Source organism: Anser brachyrhynchus (genome assembly GCF_964034855.1).
Source record: "Anser brachyrhynchus genome assembly, chromosome: 2".
NCBI classification, from domain to species: domain Eukaryota; kingdom Metazoa; phylum Chordata; class Aves; order Anseriformes; family Anatidae; genus Anser; species Anser brachyrhynchus.
The window spans coordinates 1954849-1973411 of NC_137695.1; positions in this window are offsets into that span (position 1 = coordinate 1954849).

Below are 18563 nucleotides of genomic sequence, written 5' to 3' on the forward strand. Positions count from 1 at the left end.
TCACTGTTTGCTATTGAAGGACACTGAACACAATCACTTGCCTGGAATGGATTTTCTTCATCACAGTTTGCAGATCTGCAACAAACAGTTGGATAGAGAAACAACCATGCATTGTGCCCAGTCCATTCTGACTGATGTAAACTTTGCACTTCTAAACACAGGATTTGGGTCAATGGGATCGTTCTGCAAATATATTGAAGCTGTTTGAAATCACAGTCTGCTTGCATGCCCCTTCTCTGTAATGAGTGAATGCTAACCAACCTATTCTCCTGTCAAAACCAAATGAGACCATGTTTATCAGGTCATGTTTTCTGCACCTGAAGCAAAGATCAGGCAATTTGCATGCAGGTATTCAGGTTATACAGAACTCAGCAATGAGTCCCTGCTTGAATATGAATATTTCTGGATTTTCTCCATCCACCAAACATCACTACGAAAGGAATGGAGAAGAAAGCAGTACTGTGGGAGAGCTGTTGCTCTTTTGCAGCCCTCAGTATTCTCAGCTTGTATTTTCTGTCTGCAGGTCATATAATAGTCACAGATGATAAGTATTGCATTGATTTGTCTTTGCATTGAGTATCATCAGAAAAAGACAAAGTATTAGAAGTTCACTGAGTTTGCTTCCTTTCTGGGCACTGAAGAAATAATAAAAAAAAGATGCTACTGTGGTGGGAGACTCCATTTAAAGTTAACCTGAGGTCAAGCTGTGTCTTGCTGGATCTGAAATTGTAAACATGTGTAGCTTAAAACAAGAGACTTTTTCAAGTTTGTACTTGCTTCCTGTGGATACTAGGAACAGAGGTTATGAGAGTGACAGGAGCAGTGTAAAAAGTCAACGTAAGTTATTTCTTTTTGTACTCAAACTGGGTTCAAAACCAGGAGATATGCTGGTCCTGTGGGTATACCAGCTCAATCATGCTTATTCATCCTCAACAAGTTTGGTAGAGAAAGTCCCTGCATCTCTGCACCACTAGCTGTGGTCCAAAGAGATTTCCTCACCTATCTTTATTGGTATTTGTATGCCCATCTTATTCAGCAGAAAAAAATCTATTTCAGCAAAGCATTTGCCTGATTTCACATCGGTGCTTAAATATCACCAACTTTCATTGGACTTCTGCATGAATGTCTTAACTGAACTGGTTCTTCTTAGGTTGTTATCCCAAAGAGTGAAGACATGATCCATGTACTCCAAACTGGCATCATTTCAGCCTTTTCTGAATTGAAGTCAGCATGGGTGCAACAACACGCTCATGAATTTACATGTTCTGAAACAGAGAACACTTACAGGCTAAGTGTTTGAGTCTAACTTCTCTACATATATTTGCCCTCAGTTGCTCCATAGCTCAAGCAGTAGGAGGGCCTGTTCACAGTTTCAAAGACCATAAATTCAGTCCAAATGGCAGTTGTGGTTGTATGGATGTGGTCATGGTTCACTACACAGCTATGTCTTAGCCATGATGAAGGATAAAGCTTGGCAGAGGGTCAGATAAATATGCCCAAACAGCTCAGCAATACCATTGATCAGAGCGTTCACTTCGTACCAGTCATTTAAGGCCTCCAAAGAATTGTTCCAGGAGCTCAGGAAGGAAAACACTCCGCTGTCTCCACTAGTTGCCTTGAATGTGGCTCTTACACACACCATGGACTCCTGCACTGGCAGAACAAACAAAGTTGTGTTTACTTAGCTCCAGCCTCCTCACTGCCTGGGATGATTCATGTGATTTCAAGTTCACTTGCAACAACTTTCATTTTTCATGTTCTGAGAGCCGTGTCGAATAATTTTATTTATTTATTTATTGTTTTTGGTGTACGCTTGTTTATCTTTAATCTATGAAGGATATTTGTAGAGTATTGAAGCTCTGGAAATCCTTGACCATCTTGACCTCATTTCTGTCATCCTGAACTCTCTTGGTTGCTCTTCATTATATGATATCAAGAGAAGAAAGAAAACAGACTTCATTTTACCTTTGTGAGGTTATGACTAAGGAGTGTTTGATAAGGTGAGGGAGTTTCAGTGAGAAAGTAGTAACCAAAAACATGAAATGAGGGGTATGTTCATACCATCACAAAAGGAAGACTTAGAACATCACGAGAGATTACCAGCATCCTCTGAGGTCTTTTAACAGGTCGTATATTTATGTGTGGTCCTAGCACAATGGATAGCCATGAAAAGTGGTAACTTATGAAAACATCTTATTGCTGATAATGTTCAGAGTTCATATAAATGCTCAACCTAGACAAGTACCAAACATTTTCCATTGCAGCTGTTAGAAGGAGAACACTATTTAGCTATTCAGATTTTAAGCACCAGACTTAAATCCACGGCAGACATAAAGAAATCACAATTCAGCATGAAGCTACATTGTGTGGCTGAAGGAAATGCATGAGAGAAAGCCTCCCTTCACTAAAAGTGCGGCAGGGACAACTATTTCTTTTCAAAGGTTAAGAACTAATAATTCTTCAGTGTTCTGACAGAATCAGACAGAAGTCTGCATAAGTTCTTCTGCCTAGCATTTCCCTGTCTGGCTCTAGGTCTTCAGAGGTGTGTCGTCAATGGGACAGACTGAGTCACACACTTAGGAGGAATTTAGGTCACTGGCTTTCTTAGCCTTGTACTTCAGTCTGTGATATTAAAACATCTAATACAGAAGTCCAAATATGAAATCACTTAGAGTGAACTCTTGAAAACATTGGCTGCAGCAGTGCCTTTCTTTAGATTATTTTTACACTCACTGTGTGCTGCCTGAACTCTCATGGCTCAGAGGCTAATGCTAATGCAGGCAGCAGAGAAACACACTTCAGTTCTCATCTGGAGAGGCACTTGCAGGGTAGCTGAATGCATTCTTTTGACATACAGCACAAATGGCACAAACTGCCATCTGTGATGAGTTAGAGCATCATCAAATATCCTTTTCCCAGTATATTGCAAAATTATCTTCTAGGGAATCATTCCACAACACCAGCCCATCTCCTCTAGTTACTCCTCCTCTACATTCTTCCAGTCCTGCCAGGTTCTGCCTGAAGGGATGGCTGAAGAAGGAAATATATTCACTCTACCAGTGTATTACTGGTATATTACATTATATATTTAATTAGATTATCTGTAAGGTCCTTTTCAACCCAAACCATTGCAGCAATTTGACTTGCTGTGATTCGTTCTGCCTTTTGGTACTAGTGGTAATTGCAGCAGAAATGGTGCATCGACACCATCTGGGAGTGGTGCAATTGACTACCAACTACCAGCCCCCCATGGGGTTTTTGTATGTTTGGTGTGCGATGTCTACGCAGGTATGCTTTCTAGAGTTTGCTAATCCAAAATCACATCTGGGCCACTGTATTGGCAATGGTGTTATCTGCATAATTTAATGTAAAGCTAGAATGGATACAGTCCCTTTAGCTATAAGTACGTTTTTTCTGTTAATCCTTGCCCTTTTCAGACACATATTGCTGCAGCCCTTCTCTAGTTAGATTCTCTTTTAAGAGCACTTTGTAAAGTTTAGGTCTTAGAAAGCAACCTCTGTGCTTATTTCTGCCCTTGTCTGTTCCTCATCCAATGTGCAAATATATTGTTATTGAAAAACATTATTTGTGCTATGATTTTTGTTTTCAGATAGCACATCTGCATAAGTGAAATATGATTTGTACTCCACTTCTGCTACCTGCTGTGCAGAAGCAAAAGGAAATATTGGCTACAAAACCCAAGTGTTTTCTTAAAGAGAAAAGAATGCTTGTGATGGAACTGAAAATACTATGTCAGATAAAACGTATTTGGAGAAAAAAAAGGAAACAAACAAACTAATCAATGTTAATGGATAAAGAGGGGAAGAATGTTTCACTCAGAGAGGTATTATTCTGTGATCCTGGAAACTGCATAAGATATTGCTATAAGATATTATAAGATATTGCTGCTCAGCTGAGTCAGCACAACTGACTGCATGCACTTCCTTAATCTAGTCACTGGAAGTGTAACTCCTTACTTCAAATCCCTCTTATGTTGGCATTTTACTCTTCCTACGAGACTTTCACAGGTAACTTGCGTGATCACATCTTATTCTCTAGGCAGAACTGATGAGGAAGATGCAAACAAGCAGTCTCTGCTCTCAGGAAAGGGAAAGCTCCACTGGGCTGTGGGATAGAAACGCCTGCAGGAAGCATGAGAGCACGTGCTGGAATTGTCTGACCATCCACTCAGAGAATCCAGCTCCACCTCCTTGATATGAAAATCACTCCCTGTGCACACTCAGTCCCTGTGGAGTGGGATTCAGACTGCCTATCTGTAGTGGCATAAAAATTAGGTGTGCATTTGCAGCTAGCTGTCCAACCTCTCAAAAGAGACTGGCAGCTCTAGGTAGTCCTTCATCTTCCTTTGAGTCACTTATACAGAGTTCATGGATCACCATCAGGGTGTGACTATCTCCTTGTTCTGTTTGTAAAGCACTTTTGCAAAGTGTAGGCTGAAAATTGCACAGAAGGCTTAAATCCATGGAACCACTGGATCAACTCATCCTAACCTTGCTTCAGCTAGGGCCAGAGTTTCTTCAAATTAGTCCTGCCCTGATTTCAGTAACAGCCTTGTGAATACTTTGCAGAACAACATCTGACTTTGGGTTGAAAGATCAACAGAGCGAGTATTTTTGATAAAAGGAAAAGATTAAGCTCTTTCACTTCCTCAAACTGCAAAATATTTTCTAACAGTTTCCACAGTCATATTGAAGAATTTTGTCTTTTCTATATCACTAAGCATAGTTTTACTGCTTCTGGCAGCAACTTTTTATTTATTTATTTATTTTTGTTTCAGATTTACTTTAAAAGGTCTTTCAAATAAGCCTCAAACAGCCATCCTCCAGGTCCTTAAACTCTATTATTTACCTCTGTGCAACTCAAAATCTCCCACTTCTATTCTTTGTTTTTCTATTTTTTCATTTATTTCATATTGATTTTCCAATTCTATTTTTTTCTGCTTTTACTTTGCCATCTGTCCTTGTGAAATCACAATTTTTTAGATATCTAATAAAAACTCCCAGAGTTGATTTACATTTTTCACTTGCTTTTCTTCCTCTGAATCAATTTTACTCATTATTCTTCTCAGGCTGGGAACAAGAAGCCTTTCAGAAGTAACAGAGGCATAAATAATGGATTAAAACACTTCTATTTTCCTGTAGGGACTGTTATCAGGTTATGGTCACTGACCCTTCAGAAACTACCAAATTCCAGTTATGTGAACAAAACATCTTTATTAGGTAATTAAACAGCCTGTGTTTCATCTGTGACCTTTTCATGCTACAAGGTGACCAGAAGAAACTTTAATTCCCATCTACCATTAAGGACCATATAGAGTAGCTGATACATTCAATACGTTTAGGTTCTATTGCATTATAAAAAAAAATGACATCAGTTCTTTGTGTGTGCATCTGGCTATTTGTTGTGGGATGTGGTTGTCCACACAAAGGCAACCTGTGCCCCACACTTATATGCCCAAGGTATGTCCATATACTGAAGGTATATGAGAAACCTACAGAAGGCTGGAAGATGTGACCAAGGTACTGCAGAAGATCTGTAGGAAAGCCACCAGACAACAAGGGACGTTGACAGCTAGGATCAATTCAATTGATCCTGGTAACTGCCTGTAAGCACAGACTTTTATTCGGGGAAAACCATCCCTATGCTTACCAAGGGAAGAATTGCACAGAGCCCTTCTCGCTTACAAGTCAATGGGCTGAAGGCTCTAGTCTGTCTTTCAAAATTTGTTCATATCTCCAAATAGTTTTTCTTGACATCCTATGGGATAAAGTTGCCTCCTGAATGGGAGATGCTCAGTGACTAGATTTGGTCTCAGTGTGTCTCTTCTCTCTTCAGATTTCTTTCATCACATTGGTTTTGTTTGCTTTGGGAAAATTGCAGAACTGCTTATCCAAAACCCACAAAAGTCAGCAGGAGTCTTTGAACAGGCTTTGATGAGGTTTGGATTAATCAAGTGAGACATAATAATAGACTGACAGATTCAGCTTTGGCATTAATCATTTTGGTTGAAATGACCGGCTGACTTTTGTTGTAATGTATGTCTGTTTCTTTTAAATATTTCTGCTTAACTATTCAGAATTGAATAAACAGCTCTTGGAAGGGAACAAAGGACGACAAACTATTTATCACTTTTTACTGCAAGTAGCTCTTTGCATTGCATTGGCACCCGGTGGTTTTGTTGAGTCAGGTTCTGCACAAGCATGGGCTCAGAATCACAACCTCTGATGAATTCCCAAACAGAGAGTGTAGCATCACTCTCAGTCCCCAGCTGGGGACTTGAAACACGGAGGGATTAAGTCACTATTCTCCAAGTAGATGCTGGTTTAAGTCTTTGAAACAAGGTTTGATAAAAATATGGTAACTGAAACAGTCAGTGAGAGAGTCTGAGATTCCCTTTCTCCAAAACAGCATTTCTGGGACATTGGTGACTCACCTATGGTGTGAAAGCTGGACCTTTCTGGACACTTCTGGACATGAAGAGAGCATGTACTCGTTGAGTAGCATCTCCTAGACCAAAAAACAGCATGGGGTCGGCAGTGAACAATCAATCATGTAAACATGCTTAGACATACTGTCCATGACATTGAGATGCCACATTATCATGTTTGCAAGCTCCCTGGCACTTTCATTAAGGGTGTCATAGTAACAGCTGATGATAAGTTTTCAAGCAGAGTCTGTTGGTATCCCCCAGGTTGGTTTGGTGTCCAAAACACGGCCTTTGTTTCATCTTTCCCCTGAAGGTCATTCTAGCTCTGACCAGCTGGAAGGTCTGGGGAGCCCTGTCTGGGAGGAACTCTCTAGGCTGAAACAAGACAAAGCAGGTGCTGAAGTGAACCTGGAGCAGATTCCTAAAGACAATTCAAAACTTATTTCAAGGGAAAGCTGAGTGTCTGAATGTTTCTGTTTAGCTTTTACATCTAGCTTGACTGTTTGTGGCTTTCAAATGATAAACCTGTAGAAAATTTGAGACGATGCTGCTAGTTCTGAAGGCTTTGTCAGTACTTTGAGCAGTAAAGAAGAACAACACTGGCATCAAGAACTGACAGGTTGCATCCTAGCTACTATACTTGTGTGAAATCCACGTAGCAATACTTGTTTCTTGACATAGATGAATGAATGTGCAAGCAAATTAAAAAAAGATACTGACAATGGGAGATATTGCTTTCATGTCTTCATTCCCAATGCAAGATTTTTCCACACTACATGTTCTTTACTGATAGTCTTGAGTTTATCTGATCTATTTGTCAAAGGCTAGAATAAGAACACATAATAATTGTAATTCTAGTGTGTAGAATGAGAGACTCTCACTGTTCACTTCATTAATGACAGTCACTGAACCACTGGTGGATGGTCTCAATGCAATTTCCTAAACACCAACATTTTTTGGTGTGTGACACTTCCTATTGAATCTAAGACCTCCATGTGGGACTGGCAGATATGACACAGTATGTGTGAGAGAGCCTCATCTCCTTTCAGAGCACCAGCTGGAAGTTGGGTGGAATATCTTGGGGCATCTCCAGTATCAGTGGGTACCGCAGATTAAGCAACTTCATCAGTCAATAGAGCTGGTATGATCTTGTCTTAAGCTCCTTAAGCAGATATCTAAATCAAGGACTTGTCTGACTTTTCTGTGGTGATCATAAAGTAAAGAGAGGAGATGCAATCAATTCTGATTGTATGCCCACAGTAGGGTGCGGAATCTTCTGTTTGCTCCTGGGGGGCCCTGTGCACCTCAAAATGCGTGACTTCCCCACTGTCATTGCTGTAATATTCACAATAATCAAATGGGCCCTTTCACAGTGATTGCAACTGAACTGTGGTGGTAACTGACTTTATCATTTCTTGGGGGTGTCATGAGGCCAAAATACAAAGAAGCACTGTCATTATCAGAAGGTATTTGCCTTCCTTGCTCTGTCTCTTTACAAGGAATAACAATGCCAGAGTTCATTTGTAGCAAGATGAATGGCTTCAAAGGGTTCCCAATAAAAAAAACCACAGCCTTGTGTGGGGTTGCTGCATATTTTAGTGGGAGGTCTGGAAGAAATATTATCCCCTCATTTTAGACTGCCAAGCGTGAATAACTGTCATACTCTGAAGATTTTAGATAGAGCTATCTTTGGCATTTCTCTTTTGGTCAGTAGACCTACAGCTATTATGCAATTTCCCTCTGTTGTAGGTTTACTTTGCTTCTAATGGAAACAGAGTTTTTCTAGAGCGTACATAAGGGAGCAGCTAGTTTCTCATACACAGTATTCTCTTGGTAGAGGAAGACTGTTCCTAATGAGAGTAGAAAGTGCAATGAATTTTCTAACTTGACAACATTACACTGGGACATACCCATTCAATGAGTCCAGCATGGTTTGTTCCAAACATCTCAAGGCTGATAAACTTCTGATGAAACTTTAGAACGCAGAAGGCAGCAAAACAAAGGATATTGTCCCAAAACTCTTCTTATCCTAGCTAGCATGAAGTCTATGTATGACATTTAGAAAGTACTAAAGCAATGGAAGCTTCTGTGTCAGGACACGGATTTGAAGCCAAAGTTCTTCCTCCCACATTAGTCCTACAAGAAAGGGCTTCCATGAGTTCCAACATCGGATTTGCCTTCCAAGCATTGAAAAAGGTGTTAAAAAGAGGTGAGCATTTTACCATGAACTTTTTTGTGTGATGGTGTGTTACTAACTTAGGCTATTACTATCATAGAGGGAAAAGTGACTAAGGCTACGGAATGAAAGATTTAATATGTGTTCTTATTTTAATCTAAACATGTGCTTTGTCTGAGCTATCTACACGTTTCAACATTTTGCATCAAAGTCTTGAAGGGTAGTTTAAAACAAGCACAAAAACCTAAACGACCACAAAACAAAACAACAACACAGAGTCCTGTTTTCTTCTTTCATCCAGTTTCCTCCCCTCCAGCCACAGCATGAATCCAAATTGATTTATCGCGTCATTGATTTCATAGCACAAGATGAGAAGTTTTCATGTGTCTGACATCTGAAAAACAACCTCCACCCACTGCAGTGGGACCCAACAGTCCAGCCACTGATGTGGTGAGGATAACAGAGAAAAGGGAGTCAAGGACTTCAGATATTGTGGTATTTTTTAATGAGGACAGGATTCCTTTTCTAAATCAAATCCGCGCACACTTTTGAACCTCAGACTACTTTTGTTCTGCACTCAGGTCAATGGGTGCTCTGTGTTGAGCTTGAAGGGATGAGGATCTATGCATAATGTGCACTTGCAGCCCAGAAAGCCAACCATATTCTGGGCTGCATCAAAAGAAGTGTAGCTAGCAGGTTAAGGGAGTTGATCCCCCCCTCTATTCCGTCCTTGTGAGACCCAACATGGGGTGCTGCATCTGGCTCTGGGGCCCCCAGCACAAGAGAGACAGGGACCTGTGGAAGTGGGTCCAGAGGACGCCCTGAGGATGCTCAGAGGGCTGGAGCATGTCTTCTGCAGAGAAAGGCTGAGGGAGTTAGGGCTCAGCCTGGAGAAGTCTGTGGGTAGACTTTACAGAGGCCTTCCAATACCTAATGGAGCCTACAAAAAAGCTGGAGGTGGACTTTTTACAAGGACATGTGGTGATAGGAAAAGAGGTAACAGTTTTAAATGGAAAGAGGGTAGATTTAGATTAGATATAAAGAAGCAATTCTTTACAATGAGAGTGGTGGGGCACTGGCACAGGTTACCAAGAGGAGCTGTGGGTGCCACATCCCTGGCAGTGCGCAAGGCCAGACTGGATGGGGCTGGAGGCAGCCTGAGCTGGGGGCAGGGGGCCCTGGGCATGGCAGGGGGTGTGGAATTAGATGATCTTTAAGGTCCTTTCCCATCCAAACCACTCAATGATTCAATGATTCTGTGATTGTATAAATCACTTTTCCTGCCTTTTCTAACTGTGGCTATTTCTGTTTCCACAGTCAAGACCCAAAACTGCTCTCAAGCCCTGGTCTCCTGACTTTCCATATTGAATTTCTGCAAACAGAGTCTCAGTCCCAGCTAGAAAGTGCCCTTCAGAGAACTAAGGATTTCCTTGCACCTGAGTATGACCAGTTTATTAGGATATCATTAAATATAAGCACAAAAGCTGCCTGTGAGCCTGTTGGGTGATGGAAAATTGGGCAAGGTGTTGAATGCACTATGTTTGAACCTGCTCCAGCAGTCTAATAAAATCCTAAATGGCCTGAGGAAGGTGACTAGAGAACCATTACTCACTGTCTTGCACCACCAGCACTTCAGAAATCAAATAAAATTGCTTGGTAATGGATTTAGAAGAAGCTAAAGAAGACCATTTTTCACATGAAGCACAGCAAAGTTATGAAACTTCTTGTTGAAGACAGTGTGGATGCTAGAAGTTTAAAGGGGTTCAAGAGGTTGGAAAATCCATGAAAGTTACTACTTGCAGCCCAGAAAGCCAACTGCATCCTGGGCTGCATCAACAGAGGAGTGGGCAGCATGAGAGGGAGGTGATTGTGCCCCTCCTGGAGTGCTGCATTCTGCTCTGGGACCCTTGAACAAGAAGGACCTGGAAGTATTAGAGTGAGTCCAGAGGAAGGGCATGGGGACGATCAGAGGGCTGGAGCACCTCTCTTATGAAGAAAGGCTGAGAGAGCTGGGGGATGTTCAGCATGGAGAAGAGAAGGCTCTGGGGAGACCTCTTTGCAGCTTTTCAATACTTAAAGGGGGCATATGAAAAAGATGGAGAGCAACTTTTTGTTAGGGCAGGCGATGACAGGGAAAGGGAGAATGGCTATAAACTAAAAGAGGGGAGGTTTAGATTGGAAGTTAATAGGAAATTCTTTCCTCAGAGGGTGGTGAGGCACTGGCACAGGCTGCCCAGAGAAGCTGCGGATGCCCCATCCCTGGAGGTGTTCAAGGCCAGGTTGGATGGGGCTTTGCGCAACCTGATCTAGTGGGTGGCATCCCTCCCTATGGCAGGGGAGTTGGAATCAGATGATCTTTAAGGTCCCATCTAACCCAGGCCATTCTATGATTCTGTGAGGTAAAAATCATGCAGGGCTGTTAAATACAAAGGCACCACATCCAGATTAGGAAGCCGCTGAGCTGCGGCCTTTCATCATGTGCTCATCTTTCTTCTACAGTTTCCTGTAGGCATCTGTTTCTGGCCACTGCCAGAGATATCATGAATTTTCTGTTTAGGAGTTTCAGGCTGAGTTACATTATGTGGTTTGACTAGAAACGCTACATCCCCCTTAATGTTTCTAAAGCAGGTTTTTGTATTTAGTCATCTGCAGTCCATTTCATGTGGTCAGAGAGCATTTAAAACATGTAACTCAGTTTTGTACCTGTTCAAGCTGCCACCAGTTTTAAAACTGTGGATGTACTCAAACATATTTCTTATCATTTTTCTTGACTACATTGATGACAATGTGATGGCCACATTCACAGCCTGTCTGGGTTGTTCCACCTTGCTGCAAACACCTTGTGCTAGGATCCCTCCGACCTAATGTTAGATTAAGTAGATGTCTCCATTTGAGCAAGTTATACTTGCCTTTCTTATATTGTCAATGGAGAAGAGTGTAGCCTTTGATAGAGAACTTCATCTGATGTAGTCATCTAGAGGGGGATTCAGTTGCTGATAGAGAGGAATCTCTCTCTGTCTGAGATCCCTGTGGGATCCAAGGCATCTACACTACGTTGGCAGGTGGAAGACAGGATTTGAGGAGATTGATATCCTTTGGGAGAAGACAGATGAGGCCAGGCAAGTTCTCCCTCAATGCCAGAAACATCACTGGACACCTCTTGATCAGACGAATCATTCCTCATGGGGACTATTCCTGCCCCAGAATATCTGTAGGTAACTACACGGAGTTAGGTGGGAAGAAACTTGCCTGGTCTGTATTAGACTTTAGATTTTACACTTGTGCCATGTGCCATGACCCATGTAATTGACTCTGGCCTCACATGGCAGCAACACAGACCCTCCGCTGCCTCGTGATCCCTCACTTGACTCTACGTGTCAGCACAGCGTGATGCATGGTCAGCTCTGAGAGGAGGCTCAGGTGTAAGTTTAGCTGGGGCAAAGTCTTAACAGGAAACCATATAAGAAAAATAAAGTTACCCCTCAAATGCACCCTGATGAAAGTTACCCTTATGCCTTTGTCACACATCATTTGTAGACAGGGATGAAAGTTGCATGGTGCAGAGGAAATGTCACTTCTTAACTTAGGACCTGAACATATAAACTGTGGAAGCTGAAAGATTTGTCCTGGGACTGACTCTCATTAACTTCCAGACCTAAGCTATACATTTGGCAGAGCCAAGTCTTAAACCTTGCTCTTGTGAGTTCTTGTCTCAGTTCTAGGATATGAGGAAATGGCCCTGCAGAGACATGGGTAGGATGCTTTTACTTTGTCATCCCTGCCATTCTGCTTCTATAAGAGCAATTCATTTGCAAAGCAATATTTTAATCCTCATATGTATGAGTACTGCTATAGAGCTTGGATTGTGTGAGACCAGAAGTTGTCTTCCTGTCAGGGAAATAAAACCGACTTCCACCAAGACCTGTGGAGATTTTCACCTGCATCAAACTTACAATTAGAAGGAGCCTCCTGGCTCACTGAGTTCAGAGATTATAGTATAGCCTGTAATTTAATATTCCCTGGGAATTTATCAAGCCTTATCTCACATCAAGATGGATTTTTTTTTTCTCTTTTATGTGGCATGAACAAGACTTGTGTAAAATATAGCTTCTTATTTTATTTATTTATTTATTTATTTATTCCTGATGTTCAGATTTTTAGCTGAACTGGATATTTGTTATGAAGTGGACTATATGACAATGGCTGACAGCAGATACTGGAATGACTGGCCCAAGCAGCTGATCACAGTAGCTGGTGTGTTCTTTCTTCTGTTTAGCAAACTGTCATTAGCACACAGGAGAAATAGAAAGGCATTCTTATGGGAGACTCTTGTGCAGTTGGAGGGGAAAAGAAGAAAAACCCCAAATGAGGGAGAGATGTCACAGAAGCAGATGTTATCCTCTTTAGAAGTAATTTTACACTATACTACTTTTTTTGAAAAGTATATACTGTATTTGAAAATATAGCAGCACTAAAACCAAAGCCTAATAGGATGCAAAACTGCTGATGTTTTGCCTTTCTTCCCCACCTTCACCTTTCCATTTATCACTTCCTCCTTTGTTTCTGTCTCCAAAATACCTAAGTCAATGCAGGTCTGTTATGTAAGGGAGCAATGGATGGGATTAATCAAAAGCCTGATATTTTGAGGGCTTCTTTTAAAATAGGATCCTGGTAAGGTCAACAGATATTGTACCTGCATTCCAAATAAGAAAGGGAGTATGCAGGGGTAGCTGAGTTAGTTGACTGTATATTCTTTTTCTTTTTCTTTTTGTTTTTCTTTTTGTTTTTTTTTTTTTTTTTTTACTGTTTTTTCTCTGAGAATATCTACAGGGGGAAAAAAAGACATTTAAAAGAATTTTGAGAAAGAGGAGGAGATATGGACTCCCATACAGAAAGTGCTCCCAAATGAATCCCATGGAAGGTACTTGCTTTCAAAATTAGCCTTGATTTTCTTTCTGTCCCAGTGTTGCTGGCCAGGTTTACCAGGAGATGCTCCCAGCCAAAGCTGAATTTCAATGGCAGCCCAAGGTCTACCTCAAAAGCAAAGAAGGGATTTGAGACCTATTGATTCAGACTCTTTGTGTAAATCAGCAGAATCTTTTGGAAGAGATAGGTGTTTAGGTGGTATCTATCAGTGCAATCTTTCTGAGGTCAGTGGAGGTAAATTGATTTAGTTTAGCTGAGAATATGGCCCAAGATATAGTTTAAGTGTTATAGGAAACAGAGACAGCTTCAAAACTGTGTTGCAGGATTGATGAAACCCAAAAGATTAAAGAAAAAGGGAAAAAAAAAAAAAGGCATCGGCCACTCTAAGAGGTGGTTGTTAATAGCTGTCCAGAGAGGGTTTATTCCTCTTAGAATTAAATAGCTCATGTTTTTGGAAAATTTTCTGTGTAAAAGATATGGCCCACCTCTCTTTCTGATGGAAGAGAAGAGCAATATTGTGGTGGTTTTACCGTGTTAGGCAGCTGAACACCACAACCGCTCTCTCACTCCCCCTCCTTAGAAGAGGAGGGGAAGAAGTAAAGGAAAGAACAACTCACGGGATGAGATAAGGATAATTTAATTAAAGGGAAAAAATAATTATTAAGGAAAGATTATTATTAATTGAACAGTTTAACTAAAGGGAAGAAAGGGAAAGGGGAAAAGGGAGGGGGAAAGGGAAAACAAAACAAAACAAGTAAAGGCTATGTGGAAGTGCAGAGGAAAGAAATTACCCTCTACTTCCCACAAGTGAGCAATGCTTGACCACGTCCTTGAAGCAGGGCCTCAATGCACGTAGCCGGTGTTTGGGAGGACAGACGTTTTCGCAACGAGAGCCCACCCCTCCCCTCTTCTTCCTTTTTCCACCTTTTATTGCTGAGTGTGACATCATATGGTATGGAATATCCCTTTGGTTGATTTAGGTCAGCTGCCGTGGTGATGTTTCTTTCTCACTTTTTTTCCCACCCCATAGGAGGGTTAGAGAGAGTCCTGATGCTGTGCCAGCACTGCTCAGCAGCAGACACAACACTGCTGTGATACCAGTGCTGTTCTAGCTACAAGTGCAGAGCACAGCACTGTATGGGCTGCTGCAGGGAAACTTAACATCCCAGCCAGACTCAGTACAAATATAAGAACTGCTGTGTGAAATGGTTAGAGACTGAATCTATCCCCAATTTTTGGCAAACGGAGAAGCCAGTTCATGGAGCTTGGATGCAACACAGCTGTGCCCAGAACTGCTAGGTCCTGGGCCGGTGAAGAAGTCTATAGGACTTCTTTGAGAGTACCCCTCTGAAAATTGTTAAGTCTGCTGTCTACTTCTGTACATCAGGTCTTGGCTATTTTTCAGTGTGACAAGACCATGAAACAGCCAGAAAAGCCTGTATTTTGGCTAATAGTTTGGAAGAATTCAAGGAGCTTCAAAACAGAACATAATGTAAGCTATACAGAGAAAAAAAAGTCTATCCCTTGCTTTTTAACTACTTAAAAGTTGGGTATGACCCATCTTTTTTTAAGATATTTCCTCACAGAACTATTTCCATTTTCATTCTCTGCTGAAAATTGGCTCAATCTTTAAGTGTCTGAAAATCTTTCAAGATCCATCTGGAGGGTTTAAATAACCTAGAATCCCTTCCAACCAATCTCTTGTGACCAGAAAGATCTTAACATTTGACGCAGGTATTCCCAAAGCTGAAGCAGACTGTTAAAATAACCTCTCTTGTTTACACTTTGGGGTCATTTTCCATTTCATGTGTGATCTTGCAAGAGTTAACAGTGTGTTCATTGCTAATAAGTCTAATGCATCATCTTTTATTCTACGCAGCATGCTGCTTTTGCAGGTAGAAATTCTGTTCTCAGACATGCATTTATCTGAGTTATTCCAAAACAAAGCCAAAATGTCTGGCAGAGGTCACCTTGACTGGTCTAAGCTTTACCTCTTCCACATTGCACAGCACGAGCTTTGCCTAATGGAAACGGCCCTTCCAGCTGGATTGTGCCAGACTCTGTTAAAGGAACAATTCCCTGCATTTGCCTGTTCCAGTCTGACATAACAGTAACTGACATTTCAAATTAATATGATTTGGGATTGAAGCTTCTTATGACAATACCATTAACCAAGGAAACTAGCAACAGTCAGCACTCAAGTTAATTCCTGAGGTGCAATGGGCTGCCACATAAACCTGTGTCCCCTTTTGTGACACCTCCAATGGCACTGCTACCACTCCGACCTGGTGAGAGTGAGCACTTTATGTACCAGCTTCTAGGACTCAAAAACATTAATGTTCATTTGAATTATTATTATTAAAGATTATAGACCTGGACTTAGTTAAGCAGAAATAAAGAGTAGGAGTATTCATTGTTAGCAAAAGCAAAGAAACAGACATAAAGAAGAAAAGTCTTGCTAGCAATCTCACTACATTTTTCCCTTAATGCAATCTCCTTTTCCAAACAAGAGAATGAAATCCAAAAGTTAAAGGAATTGTGTCCAGGAGAATGACAATGTACTATTACTGCAACTTTTTTCTTTTTGTTAATGCTACAAAACATTTTCATATTTATTTGCACTTAACAGGATGTTAGAATATCTTTCTGTATTGCCTAACCATCAATTTATTGACATTTCTACAACTCTTCTATACATAATATCATTAAGTCCACACCTTTCGTGATTGTCATGTTTAACCTGAAATCTCATCAGCCTTTTATGTCAAGTTAATCTAAGCCCATTTCCATCTCATCACAAATTCAACACCATCCATTGCTAGAGCACCCAGAGCTGCCTGTGAACCCACTCCCATACAACATGTTAATACAGCAAAAAGGGTTCATTGGTGTTTACTTCTATCCTGAGTCAAAAACAAATCAATCCTATTCTATTTCATAAGCTAAAAGACTTTCCATCCAGTTTATATTCTGACCACGATTCTTTCCTACTTTTACCATTGCAAAAGCATATGGCCAACAAAGGTTGTCCCATGGGACATTAGAGGCTCTGAGAAGCAGTGACAGATCCTAGGACTTCAAATACATGGAAAAGTATTTGTACATCTCCATAAAACTTATGAGTCTGACATCACTTTCTAAGACCACAATTTTTTTCATATTCTGTTGAACAAATATCTACGGATGTCATGCTTCTGTAGAGACATTCCGTAGTTTAGCGGTGATAAATGCAGATCAGGGTTTTGTTTTGCATTAAGCATAAAAATGGAAGCATTTTCTCAGAGAGATTCCTTTCCTCTAAAAAATTGATTTTTTTTCCTTTATCGATATTTATTTAATTTTTTTTGGGGGGGTGGGGAGGGAGTTATTAATAAGCACAAGGTTTTAGCTTCCTTTTTCTCTCTCTCTTTATTTTTTCTCTGTTCCTTCCTTCCTTCCTTCCTTCCTTCCTTCCTTCCTTCCTTCCTTCCTTCCTTCCTTCCTTCCTTCCTTCCTTCCTTCCTTCCTTTTCCTTCATTCCTACCTTTCCTTCTTTTCCTTCTTTATCTTTTCAAGACAAGAAACAATGATTGTATCTTCATTGTTGATTGTTCTGTTTTTGTTTTGATTCCCCAAAGCCATCAAACTCCTTTTCTAGACTCTGCCCTTAGGTAATGAGAACCCTTCAAAAAGCATCAATCATCCAATAGAATTCTATAGTGTGCTGGGAAATTCTTTATTCTCAGAAAAGAAAAAAAAAACTTAAATTCTTACTTAATTCATTCAATCCTTTTGAACTTCTACTAATTATCCTTTGAGATGGGATCCAGAGCTTAACAGATTATTAAGTGCTATTCCCCAAGTATTGTTCTCCAATTTATAATTTTCTCCAAATTATAACGTTTTGTAATTTATAATTTTAATGACTTAATCATTTACCTTATGCACTCCTCTTACAGATTTTAACTCAACATTGAAAGACACCAAATTTTATCCATTGAGCTTCAATTGCATGAGCCCTTTGCCTTCTTTTAACAGTAGCACCACTGTTTCTGGCACTTTTGTAGCTCCTGTCAGTCTGTTCATCTAAAAAGCCCCATCTATTTCCACTCTGCCACAATGCTGTGTGTTGTACCTACAAAGTTTTTTATAGCACGGTTCTTCCCCTGAGCACATTTTACTTTTGGCACTTTGTAGTTCGGTTATCACTTAGAGCCAAGGAAGCTGACAGTGCTCTGGTACTTTCCTTGCCAGAGTTTTGAGAGAAAATAAGAGCTTTTGTACAACATAATGGAGTAGTTGATTCCAACTGACTCATACTAAACTGAGGTAAGGACTGCACCACACACAGATGATCTAAAAATAATGAGCATGAGAATCTCCAGCAAATCAGTCATGCAATTTCCACTGTCAGTTCCTGGGGCTTCAAAACATTGGCCTGGAGGATGTAATAATGCTCCAGGCTCATTACAAATCATTTATAAGGTCAGACTTCAAATGGAGAAGCTCTCCCATACCAGTGTCACCTCTCAGAGTGGTTGCTGATTACGCAGACACAGGCGCAAGCAATGTTGGGTTTTTGGACCAAAGATCTCAATCACAGCACTGCCATAGAGAGCTGTTGGTCCACCTTTTCCTGCCTCACCCCAGCTGCAGTGAAGAGGCCTGGCCTGGCTGTGCATTTTGGCACACGTTAGACTTTCCCAACACATCCGGTAGGAGTCTGGGCTTACCTTTCCCCCATTTCAAGCCTACCTCACTCAAGACTTTCAGACAGATCTCCCTGCTGTGGTCATGGAACACCTGGTACATGCTGCTGTTAGTGTAGATGATAGCTGAAAACTCCCTCGTATGTTCCTTGAATCCTTCTGGCCAGGTGAAGACCCCAGTTCAGACCTAATGTACCCTACATGATCTGAAATCTGGCATCATTCCTGTTCCCCTGACATTCCCTCGATCCTCCTGCAAGAGACAGAATATGTAAGGGAGTGAAGGAGACTCTCTGCCTCTTGGGGGGTTTCATCCCTGTTGCTT